The sequence below is a fragment of the Procambarus clarkii genome, chromosome 42, assembly GCF_040958095.1.
Source record: "Procambarus clarkii isolate CNS0578487 chromosome 42, FALCON_Pclarkii_2.0, whole genome shotgun sequence".
Lineage (NCBI taxonomy): Eukaryota > Metazoa > Arthropoda > Malacostraca > Decapoda > Cambaridae > Procambarus > Procambarus clarkii.
Genome location: NC_091191.1, coordinates 25,782,285 through 25,796,057, shown reverse-complemented (window position 1 = coordinate 25,796,057; position 13,773 = coordinate 25,782,285). Strand labels below are relative to the sequence as shown.

Below are 13,773 nucleotides of genomic sequence, written 5' to 3'. Positions count from 1 at the left end.
GTATCAAAAGCTTTGCTAAAGTCAAGGTACACAACATCACAAACCTTACCACTATCAAGAGCTTCAACTATGCTGAAATAAAATGATAGCAAATTTGTTACACAAGAACTGCCATTTGTAAAACCATGTTGTAATTCATTTATTAATCAATGTTCTTCAAGATGAAAACAAATGTTATTTGCAGTTAACGATTCAAGCAACTTTCCCACAATAGACATTAAGCTAATTGGGCAATAGTTTGACGCAAGTGATTACAGTGTGTCCTTACTTGAATTAACTATATGGGGCAAGGCCAATTTCTTCCACCGCGGAATTTGTTCTACCCATTGGCCCCAGGCTGTCCCTCCCCTCCATATGAAAATAAAAGAGGACCTACATCCACTATCAACAATACAAAAATTTTAGAAAATCTATTTATGTATTTATAATTTTGAACATGGCACATGATAGAACAATCATTGATGAACAATTCCATATCAAAATCATAACTATGCCATAACATAAATAACAAAATCATAACCATAACATAACTGCTCATATAAGTTGATTTCCGGAAGCCAATTGTATCAATCTCGATATAATTACCTGTATTCATAAAAATATTCATTTATTATTATAAATTTTTCATTTTCCCTATGGCATTTGATGGAACAATCACTTGGAAACAATTTGGTATATAAATGCTACATATATGAGCATTATTGAATCCAATCAAGCGAAATCACCTAATTTTCTCAACAAACTGACAAGAGGAGGGAGCGGTTGGCGGGCTGCCGGTGGTTGGGTGCTGGAGGGGGTGGGGGTGTGGGTTGTAGCATGTTGGCAGTAGAGGGGGGGATGGCAACCAGACTAGGAGGCCTTGGGCAAGATCAAGCCTCGGGCTGGGCCAGATCACGTTTCGGGAGAGACCAGGCTTCGAGCCAGACCAGGCCAGATAAGTCCTCAGACCAGGCCAGACTAGGCCAGATAAGTCCTCAGACCAGGCCAGATAAGGCCTCATGTAACACCTCCAGATTGATACTCCCCTTTCTCACCTAAAACCCCAGCTTAACACTGCTTATCAAGCTCACTTTGACCCTCATTGAACTTATCCGCTCTAATGTTAAACTGAATTATTAAATGGGGGAAATACAACTGGGTTGTTATGATTCTAATATTAATAAAAACTTAAGTTTACACTGCTACCACCTTCTGAAACCTGAATGTGCCTGCATTACTGATCTCCTAGGAAGGACAGAAACCAATAATCATACTCTCGAATGGTGTATTACATCTCGGACATTAACACTGGGGATAATTTATAGAAATTCTTTTCTTTACCAATTGAGGATCAGGGGATGTCTTAATTATCATTAAATGAAGAAAAACACAGGGAACTTCCAAAACCTGCATGAAAATGAGAAATCTAATGGCTCAGACTAAATTTTTAAGGGGAATTGAGCTAAAACTCCAAATAATCAATAATGAAACGTTATTTAATCAATGACACAAAATAATATCCTAATTCTTAATACAGTACATCCTATGAGGCAAAGGAGTGCAATTAGCTGACACACCCAACCAAGGGAACAAATTACCTTTCACTGAAATTACCAGCCAGATGTTGACGGCTTCTCCCAGGTCCCCTGGAACTGTCCCAAGTCACCTCTCAAGACACACTAAACTAAGATTTGCTCACAAGCTTACCAGTGGGGATAGCTCCTCCCACAACTAGTTTCCTAGGCCCAATAAACCCCGCCTCTCCAAGTCTAGAGCCAATGACTCTATTCAAATACCTCACCTGAGACTCTCCCATAACCAAAATTCACTTACGTACTTCCTTTACTTTGTGAGCCCCTTGATTGACCTGCGTTCCCTTCATTGCCGTGCCTTTCGAGCGAACTGCAATCTCCCTACAGCACTCGTCTTCCAACATGGCGAATGAATTGGAGGTCTTTGACAACCCGCCTACAGCTGTCCTAGTCTTCTTAAGACCCCTATCCTTTGAGACATTTCAAGACAAAGACTTTCTAATGCTGCTCTCCTTATTAGCTTCCTCCTGATGTTGTTCCATCTGTCTTAGCTCTGCCATCTGTCTTAGCTCCTCATTAGTTCATACTTAGTTCAACACAAGGCAAAGTTAGAGAAGATTCATAGGTATGCCACCAGACTAGTCCCAGAACTGAGAGGCATGAGTTAAGAGGAAAGGCTCTAGGAGCTAAACCTTACATCATGGAAGACAGAAGAATAATAAGTGGAGACATGATCACCACTTACAAAATTCTTAGAGGAATTGACAGGGTAGACAAAGACAAACTATTTAGCAGAGGGGGGGGGGCGACCACAGGTGGCGGCGCTCGCTCGCTTGCTTGCTTGCTTGCTTGCCCCAAAATACATATTTGAAAACATATCCAAACCCATTATTTAAACAAGACTATATACTTTAACATGTGTGTGTGTGTGTGTGTGTCATTTCAATGAGCCAAATAAATAATTAAGCATTTGACAATGTATAGATGCAAGTGGTAGGCAGGTAGGCAAGGCAGGTAGGCAAGGCAGGTAGGCAGGTAGGCAAGGCAGGTAGGCAAGGCAGGTAGGCAAGGCAGGTAGGCAAGGCAGGTAGGCAGGTAGGCAAGGCAGGTAGGCAAGGCAGGTAGGCAAGGCAGGTAGGCAAGGCAGGTAGGCCAATAACATTTGTGTGATATTTGTTGTCCGTGCCTGCATGTAGTAGACTTTATAGTGATGTACCAAATGTATCAATAATGACTTTTAATATAAGATTGTCCATCCAAATGCATGCATAAAACTGTGAGTGAGGTAACTGTTGTGGGATGGAGGAGGCGGCATGGTGGGGGAGGGGTTAGGGTTAGTGGGAGGGTTAGGGGGGTTGTCGGGTGTCGCTGGCTGGAATAATTGGTGTTGAATTTGTGGAGATAGGTTATATAGATGATTGATAAAGATTAAGCCACCCAAAAGGTGGCACGGGCATGAATAGCCCGTAAGTGGTGGCCCTTTCGAGCCATTACCAGTATCAAAAGATGATACTGGAGATCTGTGGAGGCGCAACTGCACCCTGCGTGACGGGAGATGTCTCCTGGACCAAGTGGTGACCAAATGGTGTATATATAGATCAGGTTGTTGGATTTATATAGTAGAGGGGAGGGAGGACTTATGCACAATGTGTGGGTTGTTATGTAGTGGTTGGGCCTAGTGTAGAGAGTGGGCGGAGGTTGGTGGGTGGGAGTGGGTGGGGTTTTTGATTGTGTATTTGTTGGTGGGCGTGTTTGTGGGGAAGGCTGGCGGGGCTGGGAGAAATGTGTGGGTAAAGGTGGCGAAAAATGTCGGGTGGTGGAGTGTGGGGGGGGGGGGTTTGAATATTCTCGTTTTCAGTTGGTGAGTCTTCCCACATTGTGGCTGACTAGATGGACCCTCAATCTCTCTCTCCTGACTCGTTATCTCGTTGCTCCTACTTCAACAGTGCCTCTTTACCTTCTCCATGTGTGACACACACCTACCTACACACCTGCACCTTACGTTGAGCAGGTGTGGGGAGCGTAATAAGAGCGAGAATGGTGGGTAGAGAGGCATAAATGTGTGTAACTGCAGGCGGCTGAGGGGCAGAGGGAGGTAGCCAGGCGCGCTCACCTCAACTGTGTGTGTGTGTGCGGTGGTGCCACAGTGGACGGCTCATCTTCGTCCATGTCCACTCCCAACCCTTTATTAACCCTCAGTGACACTCCAGGCAACAACACTGTGTCACTAGCGACACTTTTCACTGACACACTTTGGCCATAAAACACCTGCCAATACCCGCAACACCTCCCACTGGCCAGCAACGTGGCAACAACATCATCAGCTGACTGCCCCACCCACCACCACCTTCCTCACTCTCTCTCTCTCTCTCTCTCTCTCTCTCTCGCCCAAACTAACTACTACAGTTTGCACCAGCTTAATACTCTCACGAATTTCCCTTCTCACCAACGCTTGGCCTCACGAATTTTGCCCTCACGACGTTAACCTAACCTCATAGGCATCAAACCTAAGCTCACAGGCATCAAACCTAACCTCACAGATGTATATATATATATACATATACATCGAGTCAGGTCCGAACCTGACTCGATTTGATGAGTTTATAAGGTTGGTTTAAGTCATTTGAATTGGAGAGAGAGAGAGAGAGAGAGAGAGAGAGAGAGAGAGAGAGATAGACAGATAGATAGACAGATAGATAGATAGACAGATAGACAGATAGATAGACAGATAGATAGATAGATAGACAGATAGACAGATAGATAGACAGATAGACAGATAGACAGATAGATAGACAGATAGATAGATAGACAGATAGACAGATAGATAGATAGACAGATAGACAGATAGATAGACAGATAGATATATAGATAGACAGACAGAGGGAGGTTATTATTTAATATATATTAAGCAATATAATATTAAACAAAGAGAGAAATCATTTTGAAAATGTGTGACAGTTGGAGCAGAAGGAAGGGTGGGGGGGGGTTCTAGGGTGTCGCTGGGTGTAATAATTTGAGTGTAATTTGCGGAGATAGGTTATATAGAGTTGTTGGCTTTATATACCAGAGGGGCTCAGGCCTTATGCACAATGTGTGGGTTGTTATGTAGTGGTTAGGCGTAGTGTAGAGAGTGGGCGGGGGTTGGTGGGTGGCTATGGGTGGGGTTTTTGATTGTGTATTTGATGGTGGCCGTGTTTGTGGGGAAGGTGGGCAGGGCTGGGAGAAATGTGTGGGTAAAGGTGGCGAAAAATGTCGGGTGGTGGAGTCTGGGGGGTTTGAATATTCTAGTTTTCTGTTGGTGAGTCTTCCCACATTGTGGCTGACTAGATGGACCCTCAATCTCTCTCTCCTGACTCGTTATCTCGTTGCTCCTACTTCAACAGTGCCTTTTTACCTTCTCCATGTGTGACACACACCTACCTACACACCTGCACCTTCCGTTGAGCAGGTGTGGGGAGCGTAATAAGAGCGAGAATGGTGGGTAGAGAGGCATAAATGTGTGTAACTGCAGGCGGCTGAGGGGCAGAGGGAGGTAGCCAGGCGCGCTCACCTCAACTGTGTGTGTGTGTGCGGTGGTGCCACAGTGGACGGCTCATCTTCGTCCACGTCCACTCCCAACCCTTTATTAACCCTCAGTGACACTCCAGGCAACAACACTGTGTCACTAGCGACACTTTTCACTGACACACTGTGGCCATAAAACACCTGCCAATACCCGCAACACCTCCCACTGGCCAGCAACGTGGCAACAACATCATCAGCTGACTGCCCCACCCACCCACCCACCACAACCTTCCTCACTCTCTCTCTCTCTCTCTCTCTCTCGCCCAAACTAACTACTGATTGCAGGATGTGATTGAGGTGTTTTGTGGGCTGGAGTATCGGTGTGACGTTTTGCGATATCTGACCCAAACTTCGGGAGCCCGTTTCCTTTGGGCTCCCGGCAGCTTCAGAACACCCTGGGAGTATTGATTGCGGATTGTGTTTTGTGTGTGGGTTGGGCGGTTGGAGTGCTACGGGGTTGGGTTTTGGGTTCTCTGCGGGGGCGGCTGCGGTTCACCTGGTGGTGGTTGCATTGAGCATTTCAGTGCAGTTTGTTAGTTCAGATGTGTATGTTCGGGGTGATGCTTTGAGGTTAGTGGGTGTTAAGACCCTACTGGGATGCAACTGGGTTCTTCTCTGATGGTAGTAGAGTTTTGGGAATCCGGCCCCAAGTTAGTAGTGGCTTTCAAGGGGTGAGCTCCGTAACACAAGTAAAATTAACGGGGGAGGTATACAAGTACACTAAATTATGAGAATTTTCCTTCAAATATATTTGCCACCGCCATATATATAAAACAAGTCACTCACGGGGATTATAACTACACTTATATACAGTTCCGTCTTCCTCCGAAGACACTGGATACTCGGCGATGCTCACTCTGGGTAGCCTTGGTTCCTTCTTCCGTGGCCCACGATGAATCCACGCTGACTACCCCGAATCTACCCTGGCCACAGGCCACCCAAATCACAGTCCCACTGGGTGCTTCGTCGTGGAGGCCTTCAACCACAATCCAGCCTGTAGCTGGCAGGTATCAATCAGCTCCACTGTATTGGCCACTCCACGACCGATACTAGGGTTGCGAGCCCTAGCCAGGAACCTCGTGTGACTTGCTGGTCACTCTCCTCATACAGCACCCCAGTGGGTGGTCTCTTTCACCAGCCAACCCTGGATAAGGCGATTCCCGACACTGCCAGTCCCTAGGCAGGCTATTACTCTCAACAGAGTTCGTCCGGGGGTGACTCACAGCTTCTACAAAGCAGACTGGTGAAGAGACCTTGGCTGCCTTAGGTAGACTGATCCATCGTCCAACACAGCAGTCCCAGGTTGACTCTGAAACCAGACACGTCATTAGTATACTGGGACACTACCTGGGACCACTAGGAAACATCACTTACTAGCTTAGACAGAAACGTCCACCTCTTCACTCCATAGATGGCGTTCACTGTCTAAGCACTACCTCACCAGAGGTCAGCAGCGGCTACTCCACGAGCCAATTAAGACGGGAATCCAGCGCCTATTGCCGGCATATCCTGTCACCACTAGATGGCGTCGTCCATTTGGAGGGGGTTTCGGGAGCGGACTCACAGATGGCGTTGTCGTCACTGCTCCGTGCTCCGACGATGGACTCGGGTCTGTAACACCTCCCCACCAAAAAGAATTTGGTTTGGGTTTCTATAAAAGATAAAACAAACCAAATTAGTACATGGGTACAACTCCAAACGGACTCACATAAACAATGGACTGGGGTGGCGAGGATGTCTTGTCCGCAAAACAGCCCTAACAGGAGAATCTGGCACAAGGAAAACTTGAGGATCATAGGCAATGGCTTGCCTGATGTGGCTTCCCACACCCTCACTGAGATGGCAAACAGGGGCATAATCATCTCACGTGTCTTTAGTAAGGATCGGCACAGGCGCAATGTGGGGTGAATCAACACCTCCCTGTGTCGTGGCACCGTTGGTGGCTGGTCGCAGACGGCATTTCTTATACTGGTCCGGTAGTCCTTCAGGGAGACGTGAACCTGGAATACAGGGGACTGATAATTTGGAGTAACAGCGATAGTTGTTAAGTCAGTACTTACAGCATAACCGTCTACTAGGCCACACCTAGTCCCAACAGGGCTGCTTGTACAGTGAAGATGGTGTTCGCTCTGCCACCGTCAGGTCAACCAACGTTCCATATAACGCTGAATCCAGGTTCGGCAATCATGCGGGGGGTGTCAACCTGTCGAAAACAGTCACTCATAATATCATTTCTCCCACTCCCTGTATCCATCATCACCTTCCAGGTCCCTTCTTCTGTAACACTGTAAAAGTGTTTGGTTTAGGTTAATACATACATAGAGTACATGAGTCACAGACAAGGATCGGAGAGGCGCCAGTTGTCTGCCTGAGATCTCACACTAACCGTTAATGACCCCAAGTGACCTGAGGTCAGATCATGATAATTTCACCTTGCTTCCGCTAAGCGTATAATTGGAGCCGGGTAGCCTTCAAACATGCCGACGTTTAAGGAGTGGCTTGGTAGTGCCGGAGGCTATCTACTTGTGGGCGGAGTTAGCTACTAGGTTCCCCAATATAAACTCGGAGAGCTATCCAGCAAAGAGCATTAACAGACAGAACGGCAGTCAGGATTGCAGAAGAGACGGCCTAGCAGGAAGGCTGTCGGCCGGCAGGGCGGGAGTCTCTGTCAACTACAGACCCCCCCCCCCCCCCTCTATCCAGCTATAGGCAGAGACACTTGGTGAGTGAATAGTAAGGTGACTTGTCGTGTTTTACAAGTGTTGTGTGACGATCAGGGGCAGTCAAGTTGTAGGGTTCTCAGATTCTTGGAGGATGACTCACTTTAAATATTAAACTGGAACATTTTAATTGAATTGCTAAATTATGATACTTCATGGGGAAATATAATTATGAATTTATTATTTAAATTGTGTTTAACTTTGTTCCCTAGAGATTTTGAGTTGAGGTGAGAAAGCCTCTGTGGTTACTGGTTTCATGATATTAACGAGTACATGTTTGGAGTTGATACATGGTACAGAGGGAACATACTAATAATGAACTCATGATAACATCTTTTGAGAATTTTGTGATACAGGCAAGTTCCATTCCTTGTCTTGTGTGTAATGATCATGAATGGATGGTGGCAGCATTTCGTCTTCTACTATCAACTCTTCTACTACTACTATCTACTCTTCTACTTCTACCTATCTACACCTCTCCCTCCACCCCCTCTCTAAACTCTCACTGTCAACTAATGACCCTCCTCGCTCCTCCCACCTCTCTCCCTCTCACCCCCAAGCCCTCACTAATTACTTCACTATTCATTTCTTTCCTTTCGTTTTCTCTTATACGTTTGTGGCAATGATTATGTATTCTAGAGTTCTCTCTAGAGTTTCGGGTAACTGATCAAGTGACGGCGCCTTGTAGTCGTAGCACCTAGGTAGTCAAATACCTAGGTTACAAGGTGTTGAACGAGAGAGGCTGCCTTAGGAACTCTGGAGGGTGCTCTAGAATAGTTAGCTAACTGAGGACGGGATAACGGACTAGAGAGAGCTGTTTCCCCCAGCCTCGTTAGTTAACTGGGGGGTGGAATAATGGACAAGATAGAGCTATTTCCCCCACCCCCCGTTACAATGGTGGCAGCGGTGTTGAACAATGTTTAAGGTATTGGTGTTCTTTTAACATTGTTCAGTCCCACGTGTCTTTTTGCCGCTCAGGCGCTATCAGGGAGATCTTGACAGGTGTTTTACTTTCGCGATTTAGCGAGTTTTTTTCAGGCTAGGAGATAGTGATTCTCTAGTGTTGTGGTTTAGTGATTTTGTGAGTTTTGTGGTGTTCAGGGAATGTTTACCAGAACTTGCGTGTGTAGTGATTAATGTTAGTGATAAGATTTGGCGATTTGGGAACCTAGCGGTTGGTGGGTAGTGCAGGTCAGCTGAGTGTGACAGGTGACCTCGCATGTCCCAGGGGGACACCCAGCCACCGCTGGTCTCCAGGTCAGTGGGGAGTGGCAGGTGTAGTTCTTAAGTAGTTTTAAGTGGTGAGTCTGCTCAGATTATTGCGATCGACTGTTTTACTCCATTTGAACGCAATAACCCGAGGTGTACTGGTCTTGTACAGCATGCTAGGGGGAGCCTTAGTATGTCAGTAGACTTCACGTTGGGGACGCTCGACGTTAGATAGTCTGGTCACAGGGGTGGCAACAGTTTGGGGTTGTTGACCGGCGGAGAAGCTAGGGAGACACTCTGGGTCACGTAGGTGGCTGTAGGTTAAGGGTGGGAGTAATGGTTAATTATGTACTTAAGATTAGGAACGGTACAGTTAAGTTTAGGCTAGTGTTTTGTCTATTAGTGTTGATTTTTTTTGTGACAAGTTAAAGGTAGTGATGACCTTATTCTCTCTTCTCTAACTTTCCTCTGTTACTGTCTTATGTTCCACCAAGTCAATATCATTCAGTGTTAATTGGATTATTTTAAAAATTTAAGTGTAGTTGTTGCCAGGAGGAGAGCGGTATGACTGGACTGTGTAACCCTATACAAACTACAGGGTCACATAACATATCTTGGGAGCACGATATTGTCGCCTTTCTGTTCACCCACAGGTGGGAGCCAGAAGAGAGGAGAGACGCACATACAAAAGAGAGAGACGGCTGCTGTGTACCACACTCACGGGCGTTAATCACCACCACCACGACCAGCCCACTACCTGGAGGTCACGGCTCCACCACCATCACCACCCCAGGGGACCCCAAGATGCAGCCCTCTCGGTCAGTCAACATCGGTCTACCCAGGATGGACCCCAAGATGGACGGACCCCAGTGGACCCCAAGATGGACGGACCCCAGTGGACCCCAAGACAGACGACCCCAGACGACCCAGTAAAAATGGAAGAGGAGCAACAACGACTCCAGTCTGTCCCACCAACATCGGTCTACCCAGGATGGACCCCAGGACGGACGGACCCCAATGGACCCCAGGTCTGCTTGTCAAAGACCCATGGGAGGAGGAAGAGAGAAGAAAGAAGAGAGAAGAAAGAAGAGAGAAGAAGGAAGAGAGAAGAAAGAAGAAAGAAGAAAGAAGAAAGAAGAAGAAGAAGATAAGACAAGCTGAGTGAGACACGATGCCTCGTGTCCCTTGCTGGTGTCAGCATCATTGCATGGAGCGTAATTGCAAGACAGGATCGTTTGCCTTAACTGGCCGCCCCTCCTGCAAGCATGTTGCTCTGTTGAGTGATTCATCCTGTGTCATGCGGACTTGATGTGGCTGTCAGAAGTAGCTCTCTGAAGGAGGCGTGCTGGAGCAACAGGGAGGAAGAAGAGTAGGATGGGATTTCTACTGTTGGCAACTATATGAAGGTCTCGAAACTTGTAGTCCCTATAGCTGTGAAGAACCCCAATATACGTCTCTCATGGTGACTGACGTAGGGCCAATTACAGATCAGCTGGGACAACCGAATTCCACGGTCCTGTGCGCAGTTCAAGTAGTAACGGCTTTCGGGTTGACCAAGGGTTGTTGTGCGTTAACGACGGAGAAGCGACGGAGGCAGTTGTGTTGAAGAAATGTGGTACAGGATTATCTACAAGACCAAGCAGTGACGTCGCCCAGCCAGAGACAATGGACGTCTGTCTACATATTTCATTTTTTAGAGTAGGATGATGTATATTTGTTTAGCTAGGATGTATTCTTTTCGTTAATAAAGTTGTCGCACACAGCTAGCTTGCTTTAGCAGTGTTGCAAAAACTTTATTTTCGGGGAGAAGGGGAGATGTAACACTGTAAAAGTGTTTGGTTTAGGTTAATACATACATAGAGTACATGAGTCACAGACAAGGATCGGAGAGGCGCCAGTTGTCTGCCTGAGATCTCACACCTCTAACCGTTAATGACCCCAAGTGACCTGAGGTCAGATCATGATAATTTCACCTTGCTTCCGCTAAGCGTATAATTGGAGCCGGGTAGCCTTCAAACATGCCGACGTTTAAGGAGTGGCTTGGTAGTGCCGGAGGCTATCTACTTGTGGGCGGAGTTAGCTACTAGGTTCCCCAATATAAACTCGGAGAGCTATCCAGCAAAGAGCATTAACAGACAGAACGGCAGTCAGGATTGCAGAAGAGACGGCCTAGCAGGAAGGCTGTCGGCCGGCAGGGCGGGAGTCTCTGTCAACTACAGACCCCCCCCCCCCCCCCTCTATCCAGCTATAGGCAGAGACACTTGGTGAGTGAATAGTAAGGTGACTTGTCGTGTTTTACAAGTGTTGTGTGACGATCAGGGGCAGTCAAGTTGTAGGGTTCTCAGATTCTTGGAGGATGACTCACTTTAAATATTAAACTGGAACATTTTAATTGAATTGCTAAATTATGATACTTCATGGGGAAATATAATTATGAATTTATTATTTAAATTGTGTTTAACTTTGTTCCCTAGAGATTTTGAGTTGAGGTGAGAAAGCCTCTGTGGTTACTGGTTTCATGATATTAACGAGTACATGTTTGGAGTTGATACATGGTACAGAGGGAACATACTAATAATGAACTCATGATAACATCTTTTGAGAATTTTGTGATACAGGCAAGTTCCATTCCTTGTCTTGTGTGTAATGATCATGAATGGATGGTGGCAGCATTTCGTCTTCTACTATCTACTCTTCTACGTCTACTTTCTACTCTTCTACTTCTACCTATCGATACCTCTCCCTCCACCCCTCTCTAAACTCTCACTTTCAACTAATAACCCTCCTCGCCCCTCCCACCTCCCTACCTCTTACCCCAAACCCTCACTAATTACTTCACTATTCATTTCTTTCCTTTCGTTTCCTCTTATACGTTTGTGGCAATGATCCTATATTCTAGAGTTCTCTCTAGAGTTTCGGGTAGCTGATCCAGTTACGGCGCCTTGTAGTCTTAGCACCTAGGTAGTCGAATACCTAGGTTACAAGGTGTTGAACGAGAGAGGTTGCCTTAGGAACTCTGGGAGTGCTCTAGAATAGTTAGCTAACTGGAGACGGGATAACGGACTAGAGAGAGCTGTTTCCCCCGGCTTCGTTAGTTAACTGGGGGGTGGAATAATGGACAAGATAGAGCTATTTCCCCCACCCCCCGTTACACTTCGACTGTAACACTCACAGTGCAAGTATCTAATCCCTGGGGTCTCTTCACGATGTTCATAGGAACCATCATCTATCGGGTCGTCCACTGGTCCTTACTTAGAATGCACATTAGAATTAAACAAAATACCGCCAAGAAACATTTAGGAATAAGTTTCACGAGCCTATCACGTCCATAGCTGGCGATCTCCATTAGCCTGGCTTGGATCAAAGAGCGCACTAGGGCCTGCGCACCTACCTCACAAACCTCTAATGTCTGGGGAATCTCTGGCCGGCTCAGTATGCATTGTACTTTGCCATGCCGCAAGTACTCATCCGCCGTCACTCCAGACTCTTGGGTATTCGTGGGCACTTGTACATGAGGCCTCTCCTCTTGCTCAGTCGCTTCTGTCACCAAAACCTCATGTTTCTTGTCGGGAGAAGAATCAGGAGACTCTGTCGGAATGCTGTCTATCTGTTGGTGAGAGGAAGAATTAAACAAGTTTAGTAGTTGTACGTCTGCCTGTACCTGGATATTACCAATTCCTGCTGTTACCTCAGACCTTCTTGCTGTTCCGGCTGACTCGTCCACAATCTTGAGATGATTGTTGCTCCAACCTGTCACCAAGTCGTTGGTTAGTATTACATCAATTCCAGCTATAGGCAGGGTATCAACTACTGCTAACGCACATGTGCCGCTGAAGTAAGGTGAGTCTAGATGTACCGGCACTAAGGGGGCAACGTACTGTGTCATAGGAAACCCAACCAGGACAACCTTTTGTCTCCCGTCTACACTCACTCCCTCGGGTAACGAGTCTCTCACGATCAGGGACTGGGCTGCTCCACTATCTCTGAGCACTACAACTGATCTACCAGTATGATCACTCATTACATACCCGCCTGAAGTGTGAGGAGCAAACAATCCTGGTCCTTCCTGACTAGTCATCAGAGACTGGGTTTCCACTGGTGGTGTCACACAACCCATCAGCATCACTTCCCTACGTGGATCGCAACCTCTTCTGCCTCGGCACATAGCAGCAATGTGTCCTTTCTGCCCACAAGTCCAATACACTACATTCCTCCTTGGACTACGGTGTTTCGGACTGATAGGACTAGTCCTTCGGGGACTACTTGGGGGCGTCTTCATAGCACTTTGTGGGATGGGTCTTTCTTCTTCCTGACGAGATTTGCCAAACAGACGTGGGGTAATTCTTAGGGACATACCTAGTGGATGACCTATGCGTCAATGCGTGACCTATCTTCTTTCTTGCCTTTCTTTTTCCTTTTCTTCTAATTCTTAACGCTTCATTTCCTTTTCTTTTTCTTTCAATTCCCGTTCTATTTCTAATTTCTTCCATTCTATCTCACGATTTATTTCTAAGGCACGCATTTTGACAGTTAGAAAACTTATATTCCGTTCTCCTACATCACTTTCACCGTCACTACCATTATCTTCCTTTTCAGTGGCAACTACCACCTCACTTTCCTTTGTACTCTGTGCCTCGCTTTCCTGCTTCTCCCCGGCCTTCAAATGTTTATGAACCTTCGACAAGATCTCAACACGGGAGTCACTTTCACGTATTTTGATCTCCAGATAGGCACTCACTAGTACAAGTTCTTGCTCTCCCAGATATTTC

At 46.5% G+C, this 13,773-nt stretch overlaps 1 pseudogene; it reads right to left on the bottom strand.

Annotated features, from left to right (window-relative positions):
• The window catches only part of LOC123752915 (endoribonuclease LACTB2-like), a 41,786-nt pseudogene extending 28,428 nt beyond the window's left edge, over positions 1 to 13,358 (bottom strand).
• Between the last annotated feature and the right edge of the window lie 415 nt (positions 13,359 to 13,773).